Here is a 14,281-nt window from a genome sequence, read left to right on the forward strand (position 1 = left end):
AGTAAGAGTCTGTCACAAACTCCTACTGTTATTTTGGAACAGAGTGTTCCGACCTATAGTTCTTTTTTTGGAACGGTTATTTTCTCGGAACTGTTCCGAAAGCACTGTTATGTTATTTTTCCCTCTCTCTATCATAGACCCATCTACTGTGGATGTAGATTGTGCTCCTGCTTAGCTTCAGCTAGAAAGGACAGACTGATAGTGTGATAATGAACTGAAGGTGATACATGTACTGTATAAAAGCAGGAGAAAGGCTGTGTGATTTTTATTCAGATTTTCCATTAGTCAGATTTCTCAGGCTTCATCAGCAGCTTTCGACAGACTGTGCGTGTTCGGATCCACATACATTTACAAACATTGTTTTCTTTAATGAAAATAAGTAAATCCCATCACAGAACTAGCTAATTCATTTGACTACAATCTACCAAATTTTCTCAATTCATACACTGGCCAGATCATAGTGTATAATATTGAGCAATCAGTACGCAACAAAGAGGCTAAAAAATGTCGTAAAATTATCATTACAGAAGATCAGGAAATATACCTACTAATGGTCATGAATTAAAAAAAATGAAAAGAAAAAGTAGAAATCTAAAATGCAATACAGTATTTAGTTTTATTCAGCTTTTATTTCATCCCTAACTTATCAAACAATTGCTTTCATAAATGTAAATACTAGTATTAGGCATTCACATTACTTTAAACTTAATTTGATCAATATGAGAAACATTTATTATCACGAAAAAGGAGCCACCATCGCAAGCCCCCGCTGTGCCCGCGGCAGCGAAACACGAGCGCAGCGGGCTTCAGAGCTGGCTGAGATGACGTCACAGGGCATCGAGTTGATGACCACTGTAACAAAGCATGGGAGACATTTTTATTAACTACATAGCTTCTCCAAAAAGTAGAGCACTCTTCAATTGAAACTCTCTTTCACAAATCTATGTCTCTTTTATGGCCTAGTGGAGTTCGGTATGAAAATGTGTTGCTTTTTGTTACGTACGCTGCTCCATGCATTGTTAAGGCAGGCAAAATACTACAGGGACATCATTTTATTTTTACTTCAATTTTTATTGTACCTGAGTTTTTGAATGTACTTCACTCCCACCCCTTCTACTAATGAAGTTTCAACTGTTTTCCAGACAGAATCAAGGCCGCTTGTAATAAACAGCACTGAGTTACTGAGTATAGTACGTTCCAGAAATATGTTCGCGTTTTCCAGTGACGAAAGAGCTTTCAACATTGAACCATACTTATTTTCGCACAGGTACTGTTCGGTTGCCTACGTCGCATCCCGATTTCCCCCACCTGCTCCTGCACGCCCCTCTGTAAAAGCAGGGCTGTCTTAGCTCTTTTCTGAAAACATTAATTTCTGTTAGGAATTGGACGTTTACGTAATATTATACAACTGTTTAAAATAACTAAAATAAAAGGGCCTCGTTAAGTAATTAACTGTCACGTTATTTTGCCTGCTTTCTACGATCCTGCGGCATAACCACTTGGACGGAGAGTAGATAGCATGTCCGAGTAATTTTATCTATGCGGGTCGGGCAGAAGTGAAGATTGAATTTACATTACATAAGGTACTCTTTTATAGAGTAGGTACAGAATTATTTCAACATGAGTTACTAGTACGAAGGACGAAACTTGTAATTGGAATTAGATGCAATAGTCTATAGTGCAATAATATGCACAAAAGAACTGAAGCCTGTAGGCTATCGAAATGAATGGCTACCATCTTCAAAAATGTGTTTAAATATGCATTTTATGATTATTTTTCAATTGAACTTCATTATTCTCTATATTGTACGCTAATGTTCTGTAGACAGTATAATAGACACTACATAATGAACACGTTCGCATGGATAGCTCAGTTCGTGAGTAAAAACATTCATTCTTAATACAGGACTGCATTTTGATTAAATAAAAATCCTAATGAAAATTATCGAACTCAAAATCGCGATATTTCCTAGTTTACGTAAATGGATGAACTACTTTTCTTCCCTCCTATATCTAGTAAAGTGATGTGTTTGTGTTTTACGCCAGTATCATCGAACTCCAGTTGTGGAAGGGGGTAGCGAACGGGTTTTCCGGTTCTCTAAAGGTATAGCCAGGTTAATATTAAAAATGTTAGTAAAAATAAAATGATGGCCCTGTACAAAACCATTATATAAACATGGTTCACATAACCTACTTAGCGCACGCGCTTCATAGAGTGGCTGAAGTTCTACGTAAATCCTGTCAAGAAGTCAACAGCTTCATAGCTAACACTAAGAAAATATTTCGGAAAGCTCCGTCCAGACTATGTACCGTACATTTAAAGACATGGGACCTGACATCTCTTCCCCAAGTCCGATCCTAACAAGATGGTGCACATGGTTAGATGCTGCTTGTTATTATGCCACGCATTACTATACATTCAGAGAATAATTAACACATTAGACCAGTGATGTCAATTGATGCCCATAGGAGCAAGCGTGCGCTTTAGAGCTCAGGAGAGCCTGAGCGCTTTACAGCTGGAAGGAAAGAGACAGACGAGTGAGGTAGTATATGCCGCTTGGTCGAGCTATATACAGAGATGGCCAGGATTGATTCAATGGTTAAAGGGAAGAGAACTTATTAAAACTGTATCCATGTTAATTTTTAAATATGTCATTATAAGAATATAAGTTTGTAAGTTTTAATTTTAATGCTCATTTTTCACAAGTTTGATTTTTTATTCAAAAGGATTTTTTTCAATTTTTTTATAGAATAGTGAAATTTTCAGATATAGGCCTATTTATTTAGTAGCTAGCCTTACATGTACTGAATCTATGTTGTCGTAAATCTAATATACCGTAAATACGTATTATTGAAGATAGTGTATTACAAATTTGAAAATATTCGCATGGAAAATTAATGCTTGTAAGAAAATGAATTAACAAAGCAATTACTGTTACATCATAAGCAAAAGATATGTGCCAGGTGTTATAAAAATGTCAGCTCTATAGCTTCAGCAGGTTTCGAGAAAATAATTTAATATTCTGATGATAGGAAGTTGCGAACTAATATCACCTTAAAAGCATAATGCGATAAGAGTTTTATTATGTAATATTAGTTACGTTTAAAACATATACAGTACCAAGGTAACTTTGTTTTGTACTATAATATTGTTTTGATTAGTTCATTGATTACTTTTGTAATGCTAAAGATACCACCAAGATCAATTCCAACTTATCATGGCATACTCAGTCTCTCTTTTTTTGGGGGGGGGGATATCACTTTCTTTATGAATGATATGTTTAATTCACTTAGTACAGTATAGTTGTTGGTACAATGGAATTCATGTGAACATTTCTTCTTAACTCTTTATTATGTTATTAACGTTTGAAACACAACTGCAATATCAAGAAGTTGGTGTAAATACTTTTATTCTGCAGACAATATAGATAATATCAAATAGAAAGGAGCCATATAAAAATAACGACATAAAATTTCACGTTCCGTTTGAAATTTGTGCACCACTGCTTTCTTAATCCAAACAGGCTGCTTATTCCTCTTCCGTAAGTAGTGCTTGATGCCCGCGCACTACGTCAAGGTCAGAAAAATGCGCTTGCTTTGACATCACTGCATTAGACAGTGAAGAAGCATCTTCGATTGTACTGGTTAAAGCACTTATGTCCGATCGGTTAATGGAAAGTTTAATTTACAAAAAACAATTTTTAATGTTCACCACAAGCTATTAAGCAGTTAGAAGAACCTGGTTTAGAAATGAACAAAGCTGTACGCATAATGGAAGAAGTGTCGGAAAAAATTAATCAGATAGTTCCGGGGCCAATTTCTGAAAAAATAAAACTGAAATTGCAGAGCGTTCTTAAAAAACAGTGGGTTATTAGTCATGTGTGGTATACGCAATAGACTGATAGACCAGAAACAAATGTCAGACACTGACCCATACTATTACTATGCTCCACTGACTGCGTGTGATGTAGAGAGAACATTCTCTCGATACAAAAACTGTTTAAGCGATATGCGAAGGCGATTCAGCTCAGAAGTCAACATGATTAACTCCTTTCCCAAAGATTTTGAGATATTCAAGGTTAAAGTTGAATACACACAATTGATTCTGTGTTGTAGTCAAGAATAATATTGCATTCTGTGGGCTTTTTACTGAACTATGGAGTTAATCACTTTTACCACTGAAAATATGGTCAATTTAATACATTGCCAACTTAGAAACTCTGAAATAACCAAAAGTGGAGTTAATCATGTTGACTTCTGAACGCCTCTTATGATAATATATCGTCGTTTACTGCAACGCTGGTAATTCCATCAACGATGACAAGGACTGAACCTTGCAAGTTATGTACTACAGTATTACAGTACGTCATTTTTCTTTTCCTTCTGACTGTAGGGAAATACAGTAGCATGTTGAAGTCGTCTGTTTACGTTTAAAACATGTTGAGCCAATGGTCTGAATGAAAAAAAATGGAACATATAGTAAATGTGCACCTACATTCAACGATAAGTCATTCCGTATCCACTGTCTACTGATGATACTTTGGAAATAAAATGTGAGTTCAATGTAGAATAACACGTTAACTTGGAACATTGACATTGTTGGTAGAGGAAAGTGCCCAAAACCGGACCCCCATTTTGTTTTTGATTAAAAAAATACGCAAAACAGTAAAAAATTATATTTTAAAAGCATGTAATATTTACTTTATAGTATTATGCACCATTTACATTTTACTTTTAGAAAATATAATTAAAAATTAGTATGAAAAAAATTATTTTCTATAACCTTGCACTCTGGTGATTTGAAAAATAGTTGCCGAAATCGGACCCCTTGTAAAAATAATCGAAATAACACTAAAAAATTTGGAAAAAGGTATTAAATAAGAGAAAACATAATCTAGTTTCAAAGTATAAGTATAATATTACAATTACAGGTTTTAGTTTTTAAAAAAAGATATAGGATGTATTCAAAAAAGATACACAAAACGTACAACAGAATTAAATCGTTTAGCGACAAAAATCGCAGATGTTCTTGTCCTTTTCAGTCCCAGCACATAATGCATATGACCCAAAGTTCCCCTTTAGAATCCCCCGAAAATTTTCTGTCACAAAACACACACACACCAAGCATCATCTTTGGATGGGGAGACTTCCGAGAAAAGATCCAATTCAGATATTCCAGAGGTCATGGTTTTTTCATCTTAAGTGCTTGATTCTTTCACATTTTTCACAAAATTTAGAGCTTTTTCACGAGCCCTTTCCCTTTTCTTGAAGGCTTTACTTCTGAACCACGTCCCTGGCCGCGATTGCTTTTGCGTCCTTGAGCACGATTCCGTGCTTGTTGTTCAGCTTCCATTGCTTCTTTAGCCTTTTTAGCTTTCACCAAATGGGCTTCATAAGACGTAGATGTGATGATCGTAGAACTCCAGATCTTTCGCCCCCTATTCGAGAACCTTTTTTTTAAATTTTGGAATGGGAGTGATGTCAAACAGACTTGTCTTAGAAGATGTGGAACCCTGAGGATCCTCAATGTAGCTGATGACAGAGGAACGCCCTGACCTGCCGAAGATGTTTGGGTCAAACTCTACAAAAACTTATGGTTCGTTCACATCACATTCTTCTCTGTTCTCTGGAAAGCTCTGGTTTTCTGCTGTTTGTTTCTTTAACACAGATTCATAGAAAGAGAAATCTCGTTTCTTGTTACCTCTACAATGTATTCGGCATCTGAAAGCAGCTTCTTGTACAAGGGTTAAATCCATTTATTGCTATTTGAGCTGTTTGGCATCTAATATAGGCTTTGCCAAACAGTTCCATTGCATCAAAAGCACTGACAGCACGTTCATTATGCCTTAACCACTGCCTGATTTCCTCGCTGTAGTGAACTTTGAGGGGACCCATGAAAGTTTTGCTCAAAGGTTGTAGTTTGTGTGAAGAGTGAGATGGCAGCGACACAATGCTAACATGATGTGTTTCTGCCAAGTTGTTGAGATCAATATTCTGTGTGTGGCTAAAGTGGCCATCCAAGAGCAACAGCACAGGTTTTTTGCTTTGTAGGATTGGCAAACTTGGTGAAGTGTCGAAACCAATGAGTGAGGAATTAATTTGGATCCAGTCTGAATAGTACGCTGTAAAGATTGTTCCTTCCTACCTCATTATCCTCCTGAAATTTGGAACAGAATTCCAAGAGAATAAGAGTGTGTACAAATACAGGTACACTTTAAATATGAAAAAATAAGGGGTCCGGTTTAGGCAACTGAAGGGGGTCCAGTTTACGCGACTATAGCCAACATTTTGTTAACTCAATAGATTTTTAACCAAACATCTAAATTAAACGGTTTAATGACAAGCAATAACCTTAAACCTTACCATTTAAGAATACATATAGGTCGAATGGCTTACCTGCCAATATCTAGGAGAAAAAACGAAAAATGTAGCACCATGTAAAAACTTTTTCCACTGCCAAAACACGTAATTGCGGACTGATACGCAACAAGTGAAGCGGGCGACGTGTGTGCTCCGCTACAGAGTGGTAGAAGCCTAAACTACAGGGACATCATATTATTTTTACTAACATTTCTAATATTAACCTGGCTATACCTTTGGATTAACTTACCCCCTTCTACGACTGGAGTTCGATGATACTGGCGTAAAACACAAACAAGTCACTTTACTAGGTATAGGACGGAAGAAAAGTAGTTCATCCATTTACGTAAACTAGGAAATATCGCGATTTTGTGTTTGATAAATTTCATTAAGTTTTTGTTTAATCAAAATACAGCACTGTATTAACAATAAGTGTTTTTACTCACGAATTGAGCTATCCATTCGGACGAATTCATTCTGCAGTGTAGCCTATGTTATACTGTCTACAGCACATCAGCGTACAATATAAAGAATGAAGTTAAATTGAAAAATAATCATGATATGGATATTTAAACACATTTTTTTAAAATGGTGGCCGTTCATTTCGATACAGGCTTCAGTTCTTTCGTGCATGTTATCGCACTATAGACTATTGTACCCAATTCCAATTACCAGTTTCATCTTTTGTACGAGTAACTCATGTTGAATTAATTTTGTACCTATTCTATAAAAAAAAGTACGTACCTTACGTACTGTAAATTTAATCTTCACTTTTGCTCGATCCGAAAATATAAAATTACTCAGACATGCTATCGGTCCGTCCAAGTGGTTTTGTCTCAGGGTCGTAAAAAGAGGAAAATCACGCGAGAGTTAATTACTTAACGAGGCCCTTTCATTTAAGTTATATTAAACAGTTGTATAATATTGGGTACGCAGACGTAATTCCTAATAGAAATTAATGTTTTCAGAAAAGAGCTAAGAAAGCCCAGCTACTAGCCTTTACAGAGGGGTGGGCAGAAGCGGGTGGGGGAAACCGGGATGTGACGTAGGAAACGGACGACAGTACCTGTGCGAAAATATGATTCAATATTGAGAGCTCTTTCGTCACTGGAAAACGCGAACATATTTCTGGAACGTACTATACTCAGTAACTCATATGCGGCCTTGGTTCTGTGTGGAGAACGGTTGGAAGTTTACTAGTAGAAGGGGTGATAGTGAAGCACATTCAAAAGCTCAGGTACAATAAAAATTGAAGTAAAAATAAAATGATGTCCCTGTACTATTTACACTTAGTTCTGCTAGAGTTCAGAAGAATGCAGAGCCAGGAGACCGGAGGTCCGCTTTAGGGGGAGGGGTCCGGTTTAGGGTACTTTCCTCTATCTGCGTTACATTTTTTTAATATTGTAATATTTCAGGTTTTTATCTTTTCCACATATATTTCGATTGTTGATAGCTAAACGTAATTTTATTGTCTGAAGAAATTGCCATTCAGTTCATAAACCTGAGAATCAAGTTTCATGAACTGTTTACTGGAAAACTCTTTATGAACACAGATTTAGAATTTTAAAAAATTAACAGCTGATAACTCGTATTAAACTGCATTAGGATACCACCTTCTTAATTTCGTGGTACAGCATATCGTAATTTCATGGGTTTTAGAAAAATAGTCCACAGTATAAAGAAGATAATATCACAGTCTAGTACATACAGTCATGAAGCTTGTGTTGTGAAAGTACTAGGAACAACAGACTGTGCCGGTACTATTTCGCATTGTCTGTAATGAGGCGATATTAGTGATACTAGTGGTTAGCAACTATCTATGGATGTATATTTACTACGTATTGAGCTTCGTGACTGTATATACTAGACTGTGATAATACTGTGAATAGTCTATGAAGAAAGCCATGTTTCCAGCATACATATTCAAATCTCTCTAGTGTATAGACTCAGGGTTACATGTCCCGATTTTCATATAAAAGTCCCGAGTCCCGCTTCGATTCGAGGCGGGACACAAAAAGTCTCGCCTTTAGAAAATTAACATCACTTGTATAATTTTATCGCTACCCAGTAACGTTTTCTTCCAGGCCTAAATAATTAGGCCTACATTAAATTTAAATTAAGTTTCTTAATAATGTAGGTTTGCACATTGAAAAAAAAAATGAATATTTTGGCAAGTGTAAGGTTTGTAACAACGAATTCAGTGGCAAATATGATATTTTTAAACATTTAAAAAGAGACATTCATCAGAAATGCATGGCACAGAGAATTGAAAAAGCTTGTTGAAAATACTGAAGTCCAGAGATAAATATGTGAGAAGCTCTAAAAATATATACTTTATGTTAAATGATGGGTTTGGAGCAGCAATATGCTATGGCACAAACTAAATATGAATTTAGGTATCAATAAATTTTATGTCAATATTGTCTATTAATAAACATTGAAATTTAAATATTTTGTCACATGTGATGCCAAACAGAAATATTATTAAGTCCTTAAGTTAATTTGGCATAACATTATTGCCACAAGCCCTTCAGAAAGACGCCAGACAAACATTATGTAACTTGAATAATTTCGAGGGAAAAATTGTTACGGGGCCGGGTATCGAACCCGGGACCTTTGGTTAAACGTACCAACGCTTGCCCACTGAGCTACTCGGGAACTCTACCCGACACCGATCCAATTTTTCCCTCTATATCCACAGACCTCAAAGTGGGCTGACAACAGTCAAGCAACCAACATTTGAGTGCACACTAACTCTGTGTGACTTTAAATTGTGGTTTTCTGTTACGTACAGTGACGTGTATTATGCAAATTAAGCTTTCAGGAATAACTCCCTGCAAAGTTAATTTGAATAATTTCGAGGGAAAAATTATTCCGGGGCCGGGTATCGAACCCGGGACCTTTGGTTAAACGTACCAACGCTCTCCCACTGAGGTACCCGACACCGATCCAATTTTTCCCTCTATATCCACAGATCTCAAAGTGGGCTGACAACAGTCAAGCAACCAACATTTGAGTGCACACTAACTCTGTGTGACTTTAAATTGTGGTAACTTACGGCCAGATGTTTTGTACTTGGAAAACTGTAACTTATCCACAATAAGTGTTTTATTTAAATTGCATTTTTGAGATTCATATTACTTTCTTCAGCTGCGGGATAATTTTTTTTAATTTGTTTTATTTTACTTGTATACAGACATGAAAATGTCTATTGTGCCCATAGGCTATTCATATCACTCTTTCTTTAAGACAAAACATAAGCCTATATCAATGGCGGGCGTTCCTGCGGCATTGCCGCAGTGACGTCAGACCTCAGCGAAGCATCAAACTTACCCCCTACCTTCCCCTTCTCCCACCCCATGAAAATATGCGCGTGTACGTGGCGGATTATACTGGATTGCTGCATTTTGTTACTGCAGAAAAAGGCAATTCGTATTTTAACAATGTCACCACCCAGACTATCATGTAGATCTCTTTTCAAAAATGAAAAGATTATGACAATCTACAATCTATATATTTTTGAACTTTCAATATATGTAAACAAGAATATTACTAATTATACAAGTATACTTGATCTGCATCGCTATGAAACCAGAAATAATAATCAATTAAACGTACCACATGTCAGTTTGCAAAAAAACACAATCAAGCTATATAATTACTGCAATAAAAGTATATAGTAAGATACCAACAAATATAAAGACACTTAATGAAACACAATTTAAACTTCAGCTTAAGAGATGGTTACAAAATAATCCCTTTTATAGTATTAATGAATTTTTTGAAAATGATGTAGTATTTTAGTTAAATTTTATTATTTTTACTCTTTTAATATTTTAAATATTGACATATTGTTTTTTATATTATTAAATTGACGAGGCCTCTTGTATTCTTGTACTTTCAGGCAAATAAAGAATATGAATATGAATTCGGAGCTTCATTAGTGAAACAATCTCTTTCGCAGAATCATATGAATTAAGAGGATATCACAATTACAAGAAAGGCGGTTCTTTCATTTCTCATGTTTAGGATCAGTTGCAAATATTCAGCACGCGAACTTAAATATGTAATTCGTAAAATAGATCACCTATTATACGAGTTCAATGAACGCAGATTCAGTGATTTGCAAGGGATGGGGAAAGATTTCAATATTTTTGCCACTCCTTTTCATGTTTAAATTGAAAATCTTATTCCAGAATTGCAGTTAGAGGTACTGATTTTGCAGAATGATAGCCTCTTGAAAGCAGAATATGAAGATCTGCTGGGGTTAAATTTTTTTAAAAGATGTCCAGTACTACATATCCACTGCTTAGACAGTTTGCTTCAAAAATAGTGAGTACCGTCATTTCCCGCAACTATGGTCCTGGAACATAACTATTGCCCACGATACAACTAATCAAATTTTGTACTCCATAACGTAGTACCTCGTTTATCTATATTTTTGCTGTACTGTAGTTTGAATTCAAGTCACTGCAGCTATCTACGAACGGTCTATGTTACTTCTACAATGATCTTTGAATGGTTGTATCGTGAACCATAGTTGTGTTCCAGGACCATAGTTATGGAAAATGCCGGTATGTATTCATCAACTTACCAGTGCGAACAGCTGTTTTCTAAAATGAAGTTTATGAAGTCCAGCCACACATCCCGCTTAAGCGATGCTCATCTTCTTGCGCAACTGAAAATAGCATGCACAGATATAAATCCCTATTTCGAGGAAATTACTTTGAAAAATGACTAAATATCACGTGAATGAACTCTTCTAATTACATATGGTAGGTAGGAATGTAGTGGCGCAACTGTCTGTAAATCCGTCACAGCACTGTAGAGTGCAACCACTCCCACAGTATGTAGTTGCCATTTAAATCCTGTCTTGTGGGTTGCGTTCATTTTGCCCACCACTGGCCTATATGATGAAAAAGGATGTCCCTCCTTGGTAGATTTAAAATCTGGCAACCCTGTGTATAGTTCACAAGTCAGCTAGTTGCTAGTCACTAACATGTAGTATAGACTTGAGCTTTGAGACACGCCTCGGTAATGAAAGAGTGATGGAACGGAGAAAAATTCTCTCCGGCGCCGGGATTTGAACCCGGGTTTTCAGCTCTACGTGCTGATGCTTTATCCACTAAGCCACGCCGGATACAACCCCGACGCCGGTTAGAATCGTCTCAGATTAAGCTCCATCTCTTGGGTTCCCTCTAATGGCCGCCCTCTGCACTACGTCATAGATGTCTATGAACGCAGGACCGAAGTCCATACATGTGTTGAGGTGCACTCGAATGAGTGACTGGTTGGCCGGGATCCGACGGTATAGGCGCCGTCTTAAAACACAAAGTGATTTTATTACGCATATCATGTATATTTTGATGTACCGAAGTACATATGATATTTCCATGCAGATATTCTGCGTCATCATATGATGAAAGAGTGATGGAACGGAGAAAAATTCTCTCCGGCGCCGGGATTTGAACCCGGGTTTTCAGCTCTACGTGCTGATGCTTTATCCACTAAGCCACGCCGGATACAATATATATATATATATATATATATATATATATATATACGCCTCAGTAAGCCTACTATGAACCTTTATAAAATCTTTAAAATAATAAAAGAAAACAAAATAATCCTTACGATGCAAATGTCAATATATTTTAATAGTATCTAATAGTTAACACGCATAATGATATAAAATCTAGTACTTAATTTGAATAATTTCGAAGGAAAAATTGTTCCGGGGCCGGGTATCGAACCCGGGACCTTTGGTTAAACGTACCAATGCTCTCCCACTGAGCTACCCGGGAACTCTACCCGACACCGATCCAATTTTTCCTCTATATCCACAAACCTCAAAGTGGGCTGACAACAGTCAAGCAACCCACATTTGAGTGCACGCTAACTCTGTGTGACTTTAAATTGTGGTTTTCTGTTACGTACAGTGACGTGTATTATGCAAATTAAGCTTTCAGAAATAACTCCCTGCAAAGTTAATTTGAATAATTTCGAGGGAAAATTGTTCCGGGGCCGGAGTTATCCTGAAAGCTTAATTTGCATAATACACATCACTGTACGTAACAGAAAACCACAATTTAAAGTCACACAGAGTTAGTGTGCACTCAAATGTTGGTTGCTTGACTGTTGTCAGCCCACTTTGAGGTCTGTGGATATAGAGGAAAAATTGGATCGGTGTCGGGTAGAGTTCCCGGGTAGCTCAGTGGGAGAGCGTTGGTACGTTTAACCAAAGGTCCCGGGTTCGATACCTGGCCCCAGAACAATTTTTCCTTCGAAATTATTCAAATTAACTTTACAGGGAGTTATTCCTGAAAGCTTAATTTGCATAGTACTTAATTGTTCAGTTCGGTGTGATGAATATGTTCCATTTATACATGGATACAAATTTTTGTATAATCATTTGGTTTTAGGGCGGAAAGCTGTAGCCTCATTTCTGCGTCTGCATTTAGCCTATTTCGGTAATTTGTTTTCAGAATAAATACGCATAGAATCCAGATATGACTGGTAAATATTATATTCATTTTTAGAACTTTAATAATATTAACGATATTAATAATAAAGAAATGTAATAATAATTAATATCTTATTTTGTAATAATTAGGATTATATTATAATAATAATTATTGGTGATTTTGAGTTCATTTTTGAAAATTGCAATAAGTCCAGTATGAATTCAAAACGAATGGTATTCAATCATATGACTTATTTTAATGTAAATTATACAATTGAAGAGTCCACTGCAAGAATGATGGATGTCACTTTCTTGTCGAGAATGAACCAAGACTGTCAATGCATAGCTTAAGACATATTATAGAATATACAGGGACATCATTTTATTTTTACTTCAATTTTTATTGTACCTGAGTTTTTTAATGTACTTCACTCCCACCCCTTCCACTAATGAAGTTCCAACTGTCCTCCACACAGAATCAAGGCTGCATATAGTAAACAGCACTGAGTTAGTGAGTATAGTAGGCCTACGTTCCAGAAATATGTTCGCGTTTTCTAGTGACGAAAGAGCTTTCAATATTGAACCATACTTATTTTCGCACAGGTACTGTTCGTTTGCCTACGTCGCATCCCGATTTCCTCCACCTGCTCCTGCACGCCCCTCTGTAAAAACTGGGCTGTCTTAGCTCTTTTCTGAAAACATTAATTTCTGTTAGGAATTGGACGTTTACGTAATACTACTAGGTTCAAAAAGTTCCCGGAATTTTACTACCATTTTTCGTATTAATATATAACAAGGGATATTATACATTTGTTTTGTTGGTAACATTCATGATGTCATTTTCTTTAAGTGTGTTGATAATGGCGATAGTTGGTTTTGAGTTGTAGGCAATTGTTTATCATAGTGTTTTGTTTGTTCGTCGCATTTTGTAATTATGTCCACAGAGCAACGTACAAACATAAAGTTCTGTGTTTTGATACACAAAACTCCTGCAGAGACATTAAGATTGTTGGAAGAAGCATATGGCGAAGCAGCTCAAGTGTATGCCTGGCATAAACGCTTTTCTGGTGGCCGCGATAGCATCAAAGATGACGTACGCAGCGGCCGACCAACAACTGCAACAAATGAAGCAATCGCTCAGCGTGTGCGTAATGTTGTGAGGGACGACCGACGTAAAACCATAAAAGAGATAGCAGCAAAGGTCGGAATATCAGTCGGAAGTGTACACAATGTTCTTCACAAGCATCTCAACATGCATTACGTGTCTCAGAAGTTAGTTCCGAAAATGTTGTCGGCAGAACAGAAAGAAACAAGAATGACTCTTGCTGGGGACATGATCAGTATGGCTGATGAAGATGGTGATTTCTTAAACAAAATTATTGCTGGTGATGAAACTTGGTACTACTTGTATGACCCAGTCCCTAAACGACAGTCATCTGAGTGGAAATCGAAAACATC

General features: G+C 36.5%; 1 long non-coding RNA gene across 1 annotated transcript in view; it reads right to left on the reverse strand.

Annotated features, from left to right (window-relative positions):
* Positions 1-609: 609 nt before the first annotated feature.
* The window catches only part of LOC138693173 (uncharacterized), a 74,057-nt gene continuing 60,385 nt past the window's right edge, over positions 610-14,281 (reverse strand). Inside the window, exons 2-3 of the long non-coding RNA XR_011330237.1 lie at positions 10,955-11,038; positions 610-852 (exon numbers count right to left, since the gene is read on the reverse strand). This is a non-coding gene — a long non-coding RNA (uncharacterized lncRNA). The remainder of the gene's footprint in view (positions 853-10,954; positions 11,039-14,281) is intronic.

This window comes from Periplaneta americana, chromosome 17, assembly GCF_040183065.1.
Source record: "Periplaneta americana isolate PAMFEO1 chromosome 17, P.americana_PAMFEO1_priV1, whole genome shotgun sequence".
NCBI classification, from domain to species: Eukaryota; Metazoa; Arthropoda; class Insecta; order Blattodea; family Blattidae; genus Periplaneta; species Periplaneta americana.